Genomic DNA, 13,668 nt, shown 5'->3' with positions numbered 1-13,668 from the left:
TTTGCAAAATTATGCAAGAAAAGAATGAAAATCAATGGACATTTTTGCCCACCAATTTTCACTGAAATTTCACTAATGAGACGTTTAGTGTGCTATTTTATTCCATAAATGTTCAATCATGTAATTTCCTGGTTAAACACAATATCTACTCTAATTTGAGATGTGGTGGAAATGGCATTTGTTGTTTCAGAAAAAGACTGAATGCGTGCATTTTTATGCATAATAAATACATACATTGTATGTTTATTGACGTTGTTTGCAGCCAAACTTAATAAAAGTGTGTTTTAGGGCTTAATTTCAAAAAGTCCAGAGGTCCAAAGGAGGTCCGGTAGTTGAAGAATGGGCCAATTGTGTCCACTCATCACTGTGATTCCCTTCCTCCACATCCCTCCTGCCGTGAGCGAATGCCTGACCTTTTCCTCATCCCTGGCTCTCATAATGGTTCGGCTTGTCATATTATTATTTTTCTGTCTTTGATTAGCCCTCACCTCGCAGACCCTTCATACTGACAGAAATATCCTCTCCTGATGTTCCCTCTCACCCATTAGAGCTCTGTTGTACTCCTGGAGTCATTTGTTTGGTGACAAAGAGCGTTGGCGAGAATAAAATGAATGTTGACTTTTATCCAAATGGGGGTTTGAACTCACTGGTTTGGTGAGGAGCGGGGTCTGGCGTGCCAGACTCTATTATGGCTCAGTCTGCTGAGTGTAAATAGACATTTTATTGTTATATCTGTAATTCATAAAACAACATGACACATTCACCTGCTGTCTCTGAGGTTACATCACTAGAGCATCTTTTGAAAGCCACGTCCTTCTAGAAAACAAAAGCAAACCTCTGTTTTGGCTGCTCTGGTCTGAGTGTTTCTCTTTAAAGACCTGTATTATGATTTATTAGCAATTCATAGTTTGAACGCTGGCTTCACTGCAAAAAATTATGGTAATGAGATTTTCTCAATAATGTTTTTGTCCATAAAATGAAAGTCAGTGGAGTCCAAAACCAATTTGGTAATTACTATTTAAAAAGGGTTTCTTAGAATTCAGAATTTATTTTCTTCCAATTCAGACTTTTTTTCTTTAAATGTGAATTTTGCGATGACGTAAACTCAAAGCATATCGCAAATGAGTTTATATCTCGCAATTCTGACTCAAACACATTTGCGATAGAATTGCTTGGAAGAGTTTATATCTTGAAATTGCAAGTGAACATTTGTATTTCTTAGTTTATCTATGTCTCAGAATTCTGAGAAACAAAGTCTGAATTGTGAGATAAATAAAAAAAAAAAAAATCCATTTTTTTATTATTCCTTGGCAGAAGCTGCAAATGATTATGGACTTTTCATTTTTGCATGAAGAGTTATTCAAAATCCAATTTCTTTTTGATTGAGCTTGATCTTTATTTTTAATTAAATGTGTGAAAGTTCATTTCAGATCTTACTGAGAAGCAACAATGAGCTCTCAAGCTGAATGCCAATTTTTATGATCATTTTCACATTGTAATAAGGTTTGAAGGAAGATTCCTCTCCTAATGCATCATGACAGACCTGCCGATAACCAGTCGTGGTCTTGTCCTGCGATCTTTAACTCCCGTCTGAATCCGCTGCCTGCTCTGCTGATCTATAATGCGGCAAAATTGGCATTAATGGTTTTATTAGACTTCTAATGGTGACTACAATTGTTGCCCCTGTCAAGCATAGTCCTCCTAACAGACTGCTTAAGTCTAACATTTATTTATTTATTTCCCTCGACTGAAAAGAAGATTGAGCTCTCAAAGTTGTTCCCGTGAGTTTGACAAATGCAAAGGCTGGAGTGAATTAATCTTCTCGGTAATGCATTTTCATTTGATTGAATAGAATACAGCGCACTATGGCATTCAGGGAGTTGGGTTTATAAAGGCCCGGCTAAAAGCACATGGGTTTTCTGTGCCAACGGACCACTCACTGACCCGGGATGGGGAGAGAGGGGGTGGGTGGGATGGAATCCCCAAAGTGTTCGCAGTTCTTTTCTAATTGATTATGTGTCACGGCGATATGTCCAGAATAGAACCGCCTCTTTAAAAGCTTCTGTTTGTAGGCCTTCTGATTTACGTCAGCGCATTTGCAAAAGGAGACACAGAGATAGAATTCTAAGCGAAGACCTCAAATAATGGCATGGTGTGATTTGTGAATGCACTCAGTGTGATTACCTCTGTGTTGTGATAGATCTGTGCAAGCTGTTGACTGCGGGTTCCAGTGCAAAAGCACATGAACACATACTGCTAGACAGTCTGTCTCCACTATATGCTGCTTTGTGCATTATATAGGCCGCATTTTTTACTTTAAGATAATCTGTGTAATTTTTTTCAGATACTTTCTGTCGTCCAATTCTGTCTTAATTTATTCACTTCTGTCGTTATTCACTCATGTTGTTCTAAACTTGTATGATTTAGTATTCAAAAGTATGTTTAAAAAATCTAATTAGTGGATTTCGTCCAAACATAATGTTGTCTAATTTCCCTTGTATCATTTTAAAATATCTGCCATTTATAGGCAGTTTGCTGTATTGGATTAAATTATTTATTGGCAAATATTTAACTGTCCTTACTCCTTGGAATGTGTTTTAATAATGATAGTAGAAAACTAAAATTTTGGCTTATTGTGACCAATCTATTATTGGTTTCAAGGTTCAAGAAAGCACACAAAAGTGTGAAAAACAGATGAAATTGAGAAATTTAAGTCATTATTTATTGAAAATCTGCATGCTTGCCTGTTAGAGATGTAGCAATGTATGATTTGTTCTTTTGAATAAGATTTTTTTCAATAAATCAGTTGATTCCATTCACAAAGTTTTGTCTGAATAATTCATCCACAAGTCTCTGTTCTTAAATTCAACTCCCTGATTCTGTTTCTAAATAATGAAGTCAATAGTCTTCCACACCAGTTGACTGTTAACTCGAGAATCACTGCAACCAATTGAGCTGAATCAGAACCAGATCAGTTTGAATTGTGAAGTAATCATTTACACAGTTTTTGTGAACTGAACTCAATCAACTGATTCATTGAAAAAAATCTCGTTTACTAGTTCTATGACCTACCGTGAACGACTCATACCACATTCATGATACTTTAATAATGCTTTTGCATCATTTTTGAAGCATCACTCCAGTCCCCATTAATCATAATTGCATAATTGAAAAGACTAGACCAGGTACATTCAGCTACAACCACTGGCAGACAGAAAAGACTGTTTGGAAAGCAGTTTTTATTTTTCACACTGTTGACACATCTTTAAATCAGTTTATTTTGTGTTGCAGTTTGAGATCATATGGAGAGACCTCATTCGGCTCAACTGATGAGGACTTTTCAAGTCATTTGAATGCTGATATTGTCAAACGTGATATCGTAGCAGGGGTTTATAGTTTCTCTGAACTTTCATCTGTTCTGTGGCCACAGCTGCCTGTGTAATTCACCACACAGAACAGGATTTGGATCGATTCACTTCAGAGTTATTCCTGTCATCTTATCAATGCAGCAGCCATTGACATGGTTGGTCAGGATTCTCCTCAGAATAAAAGTGATTTTGGAAAGACCCACCGTAGGGAGTCTCTCATTTTAACCAGCTAATCTAAATGCAAATGAGCATCAGGCGTGACCCCCATCTCCCGGAAAAAAGCCAAAATGTTTACCGAGAGGAAGTGGTTTTTCCTTGGAGCCAGTTCTGGAAACTCACCTGTGCACAAAAGCGTTGAAAGGGTCATTTAAAACATCGCACTTGAAGTCAAAACCGAGTAATAAAATCAATGTGACATGTTTTTTGCATATGTCATGTATTTAAATGTTAATATTCATCCCCGCTTGTTGTTTATTGAATTCACTCATTCACAATCAATCAAAAGTACATGCGAAACCAAGGGAGAGTGACAGCCGCTGACAGTTAATGTGACACTCTTGGTTGAAGCTGCACGTTTCTGTTATGCCTCTCTTTGGTGTGTGCGTTCGGGTCCACGGGGGTCTCGCGTTCTCATCGACAGACTTGTTGAGCCCAGGGGGCAAGCATAAAATACGCAGAACGCTAGCTGGGATCATGTCCTGTCTATTTGATGAGAGAAGGTTCTTGTGCAAGGTCGAGCACATCGAGATGGCAGTCACTCTCCTTCCTTCCCACGCTGTCACAGACAGATGCTAAAAAACAGGTGGCAATATTTCAGCACTGCTTCTTGTCGCTGATGAGAGATGCAAACCTGGGCTGATCATTATGGTCTGATGATCCTTAGTTGATTATTACAGATTTATGAATGTGTCAGATTTGATTATTACAGTTTATCTGTGCCATATTGGTTATCTGCCAATATTAGAGATTTTTTTTTTTCTTATATTTATCGTTCTTGAATATTTAAAAGTTGTAAAAATGTTATTAAATTATTTCAAAATGATAACATTTTTAGTGGATGTTGTGATGCCTAAATGCAAAATTTAAAATTGCTGTTTTTAACCAAAAGTATGTAACTAGCATTTCATTTAATATGTAAATAGATCTAAAAATATATATGTTTTAAAATATTTCAAATGTGGATACACACTACCATTCAAAAGTATTTTTTTAAAGGGTTAGTTCACCCAAAAATGAAAATTAGAATTAAATTATTATGCATGTTTTATTATGTATAATGCATTTTTAAAAATATCAAAATTGTTTTCTATATTAATATATTTTAAAATGTAAAACGATCCTTCGGAAATCATTCTAAATCATTTATTTGGAATATAAATCTTTTTCGACATTATAAATGTCTTTATTGTCACTGATCATTAATTTAATGCATCACAATTGAATATTTTATATATACTGTTTATCTGGTATTGACCTTGACTTTAAAATAATTATCAGCACTGGCTAGAATTTTAATATCAGTGCATCTTTAATCTGACTCTGAACTGATTTTTACAGTCTGACTTCAGAATTCTGTCTTGGCTCTGGTTTGATTGTTGCAGACTGCCTCTTATTTGAATACTCCAGCCTTACTCTGAGTTGATTATTAGAGTCTGATTCTAAGTTAAGTACTTCTCTTTGACCCTGAGCTGAGTGTTAAGCTCTGATACTGAGCTGAATGGTACAGTATGTAGAGTAAGAGCTTTAGGCTGTGGATTTATGCTGTAGTAGAGTGACTCAGTGGACCCAGATTTAAAAGGGCTTTACACAGAGCCAGACCACTTTATTGACCCACAAACGGCTAGCGGCTCCATCCAAAACCACTTCTTTTTAAAGAATCTTAAGTGTAATATGCAAATCTCCAGCTTTTGTAGTGCATAAATATGGGGGATTTTGGGGTGTTGGTTAATTGAATTGGACCCACTTACTCCCACTGATCTGTTATTTTTAATTTTCATATACGGTACCTTTAGGAGTGCAGTTGAAAGAGTCTGGCATGTGGGACGTGGTAAGTCTATTGGTCTTTTTTTCCCTGCCACATCTGTGTTTAGAGCTCCAACAGTGCGCTGGGACTGATTGTTATTTCATCTGCCTCCGTTCCAAAGCCAGGAAATCACTCAACAGAGCATCAGGTTGTCCGGCAGCAGGGTAAATGAAGCACTGTGTCTTTATTAGCCGAGTGGACAAAAGGGTGTTCATCTCTGTCCGAATAGCTCTCACTCTCAGTGATTAGCAGTTCTCTTCAGGTCATTGATGATAGCACTTGTTCCATATGTATAGGAACTTCAAGTCATGAAAAAAAAAATTAATCTTATTTAAATTTATTAATGCATATTTCTGGTCTGATACAGTATGTAAAAAATATATATTTTTGCAACATTTAATCTATGTAATGTTTCCTTAATGGAATAAAAAAGAAAAAAAGTAAATGCAAAGCTGTCTTTTTATCTCAGTTTTTTTAAATCTCACAATTCTAAGTAAAACAGAATTGCAAGATGTAAATTCAGAATTTGGAGAAAAAAGTCAGAATTGCGAGATATAAACTCAAAACTGTGATAAAAAGTCAGAATTTATATCTATAGTTTATATCTTGCAATTCTAACATTTTTTTTCTCTGAATATCAAGAAAAAAGTCTGAATTGAAAGATAAAAAGTCGCAATTACCTTTTATTTGGCAGAAATGGACTTCCATATTAATCTGTATAAATGGACTTCCATTGCGAGACATAAACTAGAACAGTGATAAAGAAAGAATGAGTTTATATCTTGCAATTCTGACTTTTTCCCCCTCACAATATCAAGAAAAGTGCGAATTGAGAGATAAAAAGTCGCAATTACCTTTTTTTTTTGGCATAAATTTACTTCAATATTAATCTATATTAATGGACTTCCATATTAATCATTTGTTTCTCAGAATGTCAAGAAAAAAATCTGAATTGACAGATCAAAAGTCCCGATTACCTTTTTTTTATATACATGTAAAAAAAGCATTATATTAATATATTGTGTTGTTAAATCATTATATCGTTTATTGGCTAACAATGTTTTTTTTTTTTAATTATATATACGGTATATTTAATATACACTGTAAAAAGTGATAAGTTGACTTGACTTAAAAAAATTGAGGAAACCTGTTGCCTTAATTTTTAAGTAAATGATAATTAAAAAATAAGTTAATTGAATTGTCAAGTTCACTTAACTTTTTTTTTTTTAAAATTATGTAAGGCAACGGGTTTCCTCAATTTTTTTAAGTTAAGACAACTTTCACTTTTTACAGTGTAGTTATTTAATTAATTATTTTTAATGAATTAAATCATGTTAAATGTAGTTTGTAGTGTATTATTTTTAGTTTATTTAGACAAAATACTATAGAATTTTTGTTCTTTTTGTCCATTTATTGGTGGACAGTACACAGATAACACATTATCAGTGGACAGTATAGCGCATCTCTACTCTAATCGCAATATGATGACCCGCTCTCTTCCCTCTCCGCTGATGTGCACACGGGCTAGATTCAAACCTTTGTCACCCAAACGAGCACCACTACTGCGTGTAGCGTTAGCATATGAGATTTTAATCTAATTTAGACAAGTTTTCAGTCTTGTCACGGTACAAGGAAATGATAAAGTTAAACAACAACCTGCCCCGCTCTATATAATGAACATCAGAGTATCAGACTTCTGCTCCACTGAACTGCTGCATGAAATCTTACTGGTTCAATTTCCTCCGTTAACATTTAGATGCTATGAAGACATGTTCCGGAAAACAAGTCTTGCATGAGCTTTCACTAAGGCCTCAGTGGATTCAGTAATCTGTGAGACTAATGGAGAATTATCACTCGGGTGTTTGCTGACTCTTGCTTTCGCCAACAGTCACCATAGTTACTTGTTCTCCCATGACTACAAGTGTTCCATCACCTCAAGGAGTGATATGTTTATTGTTGTGAAAATTATACCTGAATAAACATTGTAAAATGAGCCAATTCCCCGTAATACAAGAAGAAAACCTGCTTTTCAACAGTCTCTCAGCCTTTATTTTTATGTTGTGTCCTCTGGATGATTCTGTTGAGAAAAACAGTCGCGATGTATCTGATCAGATAAGGTCTATCGCAACTGAAACCATTCACATCGGCCTTTCCTGTCAATGTGCTGCGCTTCCTGTTATCTTTTTTTTAATGTTTGCAGCGCTTGTTGATATCGACACCTCTCTCTCGCTTGCGGCCTTATCGCTGCGCTTCTACAAAGGGGTCAAGGGAAGAGTATTTCCTCTGGGGAAAGACATATTTCAATTTAAGAATGGTTTATTCATCGAGAAAGGCCGAGCACTAATGTACCTACTCCGCCTCAGAGCAGTGAGGCTCTTACATGTCTCGAATACCTGGCCTTGCAAGAGTTTCAAAGATTCGACTGGCCTTCATTCCTCCGAGTGAATTTTCCGTGCGTTTTTGTTTTATTTGAGAGGTTTGAGTCAGTTGAGTGAAACTCTCATTGATTGGGAGGTTCATTACCAGTGCGCTGGAGAGACCATGGCTCAGCAGTTTTCTGATATCCATCCTCCCATGAGGATATATAGGCAAAGAAAAACATGTTGACTGCGTTGTTTCCACATCAGACAGCAGTTTAAACTGTCAGAAATAGCAGTTAGCCCTTCAGGCGCACCCTTTTGTTTAGTAATTTGATCCGTGTTCAGCTGTTTGGGGGTAAAACACATAGCTCATTGTTACTTATCGACGTGCACTGTGGGATGGATGTGGGTGAACTGGGCAGTTGGTGTGTAAATATAAGGAGTGATGTCATTTGGGATGGTCAAGGAATTTGGGGGTAATGTGTTTTAAAATATGTGCTTTTGCTCTGAGGTTCATTGTACAGTGGTGCCAAAACGTGTTTGGATACTAAAATGTCTGAATTTCAAAAAATATTTATATATTAAATATTATTATTAATATTATAATTTTTTTAATTTCATGAAATAATGAAATAAAAATATATAAAAACGTTTTAAATAAAGTTTTAATATATAAATATGTATTTAAAAAAAAAAAAAAAATATATATATATATATATATATATATATATTATTATTTTTTTTTTACATGCATTCTTTGCATATTTTATTTTTGCACATGCATATTTTATTTTCCTCACTTATTTTTCCTTTTTTTTTAAATACTTTATTGTTTAATGACACTCTTAAATTTAATCATTAACAAATTTAAAAATTAATATATATTTTTCATAATGCACTTGAAATGAATTTGGCGCATTTTAAATCAGTTAATTTTTAAAATGTATTAATTTAGACAAAAAAGTAATTTAACAAGTATTTTAATATCAGTGCACATAATGAAATAAAAATTCTAAAAGCTTTTTAAATAAAGATTTGTTTTAATATTTAATGTGTGTGTGTGTGTGTGTGTGTGTGTATTCATTTGTAATAAATTTATGATATTATCATAATATTAGTAATGTATTAATATATTTCATAATATTTTTAGCATTTTTATACATGCATCTTTTGCATATTTTATTTTCAATTTTTTTGCACATGCATATTTTATTTTCCCCACTTAATTTTTTGCTTCATTCATTTTTTTTTACTTTATTTTTTAACGACAGTTAAATGTAATCATTAGCAAATGAATATCCATTTTTCATAATGCACTTGAAATTAATTTGTCACATTTAAATCAGTTGATTTTTTTTATTTAGACAAAAAAGTCATTTAATAGACTTTTTTTTGTCATTCGCCATAATTAAAAAGGGAAGAATAATTATCAACCAGGATTTTAATATCAGTGTATCCTTACTTGGATCAAAATTTTTAAATGTGTGCAATTTCATTGCATTATATAACAAAATATCATTCTAAATGGCATCTTTTCTCAAAACTAATTCCTGAGTCATTTTTACAGTTAATTTTAACCAGCTGGTCTCGTGATGATTATTGTTAAATGTGTGAAGTCAGTTCTTCAAGTTCACACAGGTGTCCTAGCAGTCTTAAATTTGGACCATAAATCTATAAATCGCTTTTTTAATCACATCTTTATGTGAAACATTTTGCTTGAAATGTTTCTTTAAAATAAATGCCACTGGCTTTGACATTTCATTATCTAGTGCAGTGACATTCATACATTTTTAATTTTCCAAAAACTTTCAGGGGACATTTTATTTGCTCTTGCTCGTTTTGCCCTTCACGCAGCCTCACACACAAACACAGGTACAGTAGATGACCACAGCACATCTGACGCCTCGGCCCTCTGCCTGATTAGATCCCTGTGGAATACTGCCTCACACCAAACAGGAAACCAATGACATCACAATATCCTGTCTTTTTGGAACACAGCCCTGTGACATCATATCCCTCACACTGCACTGTTCTAAAACCTTCTGTTTGTTAGAGCTAAAGATGGGTTGTATTACACGAATCAATGCAGAATTTCTTTCAGCTTTTGTGTCGTGCTATAACACTAGACGGAGCATTGCTCGTGCTCCTCTAGGCCCTAGAAAGGTCTACGAAGGACTTGTAAATATTCTCCAAGCTCGTAATCCTCTTAGATAAATAGAAGAGAATTTTTGCTTTTGAGGTTGTGATTTCCATAGAGGCAGATTCTTTCCACCCAAACCCATTATTAAGACGTTTATGTTGTAGAAAAGGCAAAAGGATGGTTTCCTTTAGTCTGTGAGCCATAAGCTCCACCACCTGTAACATGTAATTACATTGTGCGCTCATGAAAAACCAAGAATTGCATTGTTGTTGCACTTTTTACTGAGTGGAATGAAGCCATTTTGTTACATGTGGTTGTCTGTTAGCATAGGCTAGCTCAGTGTTTTTCAGCTGAGAAGAGAATCATATAGGGCTTTTTTTTTTTTTCAGCGTAGTCACATCCAGATGTCAGCTCATCCAGAAACACGTGGAGTAATCGGATCTCTTGCAGCACAGGACTGTTTTACATTCAGCTCAGAGTCTGTTCTGAAGGAATTTCAGAAGGGTGGATCCACAATTCCAGTCTGACATAGAGCTGGATAATATAGTGAATACTGGCCATGATTTTGCTGGTGTATTATACAATTAAGTAGTATTGTAAATATGTCATTAGAATACTTTTTCAGGATTCTTTGATTTAAAAAAAAAAGTTAAAATGAGCATTTATTCAAAATAGAAATCTTTTGTAACTATATACATTACCACTCAAAAGTTTGGGGTCAGTGTTTTTGTTTTTTGAAAGAAATCAACAGTTTTATTCGGCAAGGATGTGTTTAATCAATAAAAAGTGATTGTAAGAAACCATATGGTTGCAAAAGATTTTTATTTGGAGTAAATGCCGATATTTTTAAGAATCCTGAAAAAAGTATCACAGGTTCCAAAAACATATTAAGCAGCACAACTGTTTCCAACATTGATAATAAATCAGCATATTAAAACAATTTCTGAATGATCATGTGACACTGAAGACTGGAGTTTTGGCTAATGAAAATTCAGGTTTGCCACCACAGGAATAAATTATATTTTAAAGTGTATTAAATTAGAAAACAGTTATTTTAAATTGTAATAATATTTCACAGTATTACAGTTTTTACTGTATTTTTGATCAAATAAATGCAGCCTTGATGAGCATAAGAGACTTCTTTAAAAAACATTAACATTTTTTCCATTTACTACTTCTTGTGCATTTAAAGCCTAATTATTTAGCGCATCTTAAACCCTGCCAGATTTCTGCTAATGAAAATGAGGCATGTGGCTACTTCCAGTAATTTGCATTGATGCCTGTGCAGATGTTTTGATTGCTGTGCTTTTTAACTCAATTAGATAAATGTTGTTTAGACCCACAGTGTTCGCCTGTCTCTCCTGATGATCTGCAGAGTGGTTTTTCTATGTTGATTTTGGCTGCTTCATGTCGTTTTTGACTATGTGAGATGATTGTTGTCTTTGGATGTGCGTGATGTTACTCAATTTTTTCAGAGGAGTCCAATGTCATATAAATCTGTCAGTAGAAACATGGAAGTACATACCACTCTTTCAGCAGATCGAATTGCTCGTGGAGAAGAACTAAAAGTTCCTCTAAAACATCACATTTTTTTTGTAGCTTAAACAAAGGGAGGTGAGTTATGCACCGAAGTTAATTTCTTTTCATATTAGGGGTTTGTTCAAATACTCAGCCGTGGGTATAAGCAATAATAATAGTGATTGCTATAGAAAACGCCACTAATTAGCAAAATATTATCTTTCATACAAATCTTGATTTTGTTTGTACATCTGTTCCATTTTTTCAGAAAATATGAGATGGCAGTGTACGCAACAAGTCTGACAACTGCTCTTTGTTTCGTACGACATGTTTTCGGTTGGCAGCTGCCAAGTACGCGAGAAATGTAGCCAACGTCACACCCCCAGCCGATTACACAGCGGCGTGTCGCACACCTGGAGGACGACTGTCCAGTAGCCGCCTGTCATTCCCGCCGCCCTCGTTTTCACTCTCTTCACGGCGGAGTTGTCTGCACTCGCGTTTTTTCTTGCTTTTAATGGTGACAGACTTAGGCAGAGGTGTCATAATTTATGAGGGACTCGTCCCTCAGGGAAGGACGAGGAGAGAATAAGACGGCAAAAGAGAGAGAGTGTGTGTGTGCGGAGCAAAGAATAAGTAAGCGAGATAAGGACATTCAACGCTATGAATCTCCTGAGCAGAAACCTCCACATAAGGCAGTTTGATTGGCGGCAAGTGGGTGTGAGGAAATGAATCATCCAGTCTCTATTTAAAAAAAACCTTTTTCCTTTTCGTCTTCTGCTTTCCTTTCATCCCAAAGCCCCCTTCATCCTCCTCCTCATCAAGCCTTTAGCCTCCCACCCATTTTTATTGGGCCGTTAAAGAGGTCATTAGGGAAAAACAGCCTTCGCTGTCACTTTTTCCTGTCCTTCCAAGAATTTAAACTGGAGATGTTCACTAGATCACAGCAGTATAGCGCATACAGTGTGCGGGAACATAATTATGTTGGCATCAAGGGTGAGGAGGATGAGATTAGCTTTGTTCCAAAACATACTGTGCTGCCTACCTAGACTGTATTTTAAGGCTCCATCTACTAAAGGCCAGCCAAAAAGGTAGGCAGCATGATGTTGACTTTTAACATACCAAGTTTTGGCCGCCTTATTAATCAAAGATGGGATTGAATGTATCATTCATTAGGTGCAAAAATCGCGAAATGATTGCGTTTGTATTAACCGATGTTATGCGAATAAAATGCAATTTTTTTTCATCTCGTGATAAGTCATGGCGACGGATGTTGGTAGTTTTACGCATAGCCACAGCCACCGCACTACCCATTATTTTGAATTGAAGGAGACATAGGCATGTATCTTTAGCAAAGCAGCATGGAGAGCCTCTTCTGGGATGCATTTTACGTGTGGTAGAGCAGCTGGTATAAACACAAGCATTGACTAAAGTGGCCATGTCGGAGCCGTAATGCACCGCAGACATGTGCAGTGTAAATAAGGGGTTATCCATCCAAGCATTAATAGCAAGGAAAGCCCATTTTACTTTAGAGCGGCCACGTATCAGGTGTTTCTTGGAGGTTATAGTACATTAAAGAATGATCATGTGATTGTTACGTACACCAGGTGACCTGTAAATGCGAAAAAAAAACAACTGTTTCCATTGCAATTTTGCAAAATATTCCTTTTTTTAAATTTTCTTAAAAACCGCCTCATGCGAGCGTAAAAGTTTTTTTGCGATATATGGGAGTTTTTGCGAAATTGACGTGTTTCCATTGGGCGTAATTTCAATTTGCGCAATTTGAAGGGTAATGGAAACGCAGGTATTGAGAATGCAGTTCCAGAATGAAAATTAGTACTTTTATTCAGCAAGCAATAAATGGATCAAAAGTGACAGTAAAGACATTTACACAGTTACATTTTTAATTTTTTTCGGCAGAAAGAATCAACAAAATTAATTCAATATAATAATTGAAATTTGTCATATTTTCTGTTATATTTAGTAGATGGATGCTTTTATTTTATTAAGTACCAAAACAGTATCATAATTAAAATGGCATGTTTAAATTGTGTGGTTGTGTATTTCAGTGCTTAGAAGTTTTACATTGTTAGCTTAGCAAGATGAATCATTTGTTTGTTCTGCTCATGAACAGCGCTATGCAAGTGCTGTTCAGCGTTAAAAGTCAGAAATTAGTTTCATTTATTAATCTACATTAAAATGCAGCTGCCAATGTAGGCAATAGACAGCAAGCCGGCTCGCTAGGTTCTGTAACAGAACTAT

General features: G+C 35.3%; 1 protein-coding gene across 9 annotated transcripts in view; it reads left to right on the top strand.

The window, feature by feature from the left end:
• Window positions 1-13,668, top strand: part of dip2ca (disco-interacting protein 2 homolog Ca) — a 109,188-nt gene that overhangs the window by 40,324 nt on the left and 55,196 nt on the right. The gene's annotated exons all lie outside the window — the stretch shown is intronic.

The sequence above is a fragment of the Onychostoma macrolepis genome, chromosome 24 (assembly GCF_012432095.1).
Source record: "Onychostoma macrolepis isolate SWU-2019 chromosome 24, ASM1243209v1, whole genome shotgun sequence".
Taxonomy (NCBI): Eukaryota; Metazoa; Chordata; class Actinopteri; order Cypriniformes; family Cyprinidae; genus Onychostoma; species Onychostoma macrolepis.
This window is presented reverse-complemented; position numbering and strand designations above follow the sequence as displayed.